Here is a 1,131-nt window from a genome sequence, read left to right as displayed (position 1 = left end):
AGGATTAGGAATGAAATAAATCAATTTTACCAACTAGCTGGTGAATCATTTTGGAAGTACTTTGATCGTTTCAAGAATCTTTTGACCCAATGCCCACACCATGGAATAGAAACTTGGAGACTATGCCAGATCATCTATGAGGGGTTAGATTCAAACTCAAGAACCATGCTAGAGTCCATGTGCCAAGGCCAATTTATGGACAAAGAAACTACTGAAGCTTGGCAATTCTTAGAAGACCTAGCCGAGAAAAATTTACAGTGGGAAACAACTAGGGAACCTGATAAAGCTACACCTTCAAGAGGAGGAATGCATCAAATTCAACCAACCTTAGCATCAGAGGCCAAGATTGCAACCTTAACACGTAGATTGGAAGCCTTAGAATTACAGAGACCAGCCAATGTAAATCAAATATCTGCACCCATGTGTAAAGGGTGCAATGCACCAAACCATGTCTTAGAAGAATGTTCCTACTCGAATGAGTGTGCACAGGTGAATGCCACCTATCAAGGACCATTGAACAATCCTTATGCACCCACATATAACCCAGGTTGGAGGAATCACCCGAATTTCTCATGGTCCCAGAATCCTAATGTAGGTAATCCAAATTTCAATCAGCAAAATCTAAGGTCCAACCCAGTGATGAACAACCCGCCAGGCTTCCATGATAATGACAAAAAAATTACCTCTTTAGAGAAAAGCCTAGAAGCCATGATGAAAACACATACCAGCTTTATGCAAACTACGGGTCAACTCATAAATAATAACACCCAAGCTATAGCCCATCTGGAAATGCAAGTAAGTCAGCTGGCTTCGACCATTAGTGAACGAGAACATGGTAGGTTACCTAGCCAACATGAGCCAAATCCTAGGAACCAAAATGGTCCACGACCCCAACAAGGAAACCAAGTTAATGGTATAAATGCCATTCATACCTTAAGATCAGAAAAACAAATAGACAATAAGGTAGTTGCACTTGATGATATAGATGACTCATCTGCCGAGTCACCTTCTAAAACTACTACCTTTCAACCTCAAGCACCAGAAACTGAAAATTCACCTAGTCCAGTACTTAAAAGTCCTAGAGCTCCTTTTCCAAACAGACTGAAATCCAATAAATCTGAACATTTAGAC

The 1,131-nt window shown here is 40.6% G+C and overlaps 1 non-coding gene across 1 annotated transcript; it reads right to left on the bottom strand.

Annotated features, from left to right (window-relative positions):
- LOC140852993 (small nucleolar RNA R71) lies at positions 1–107 on the bottom strand. The gene has a single exon (XR_012136070.1). It is a non-coding gene; the product is annotated as a small nucleolar RNA R71 (small nucleolar RNA).
- Between the last annotated feature and the right edge of the window lie 1,024 nt (positions 108–1,131).

The sequence above is a fragment of the Elaeis guineensis genome, chromosome 12 (genome assembly GCF_000442705.2).
Source record: "Elaeis guineensis isolate ETL-2024a chromosome 12, EG11, whole genome shotgun sequence".
NCBI lineage: Eukaryota > Viridiplantae > Streptophyta > Magnoliopsida > Arecales > Arecaceae > Elaeis > Elaeis guineensis.
This window is presented reverse-complemented; position numbering and strand designations above follow the sequence as displayed.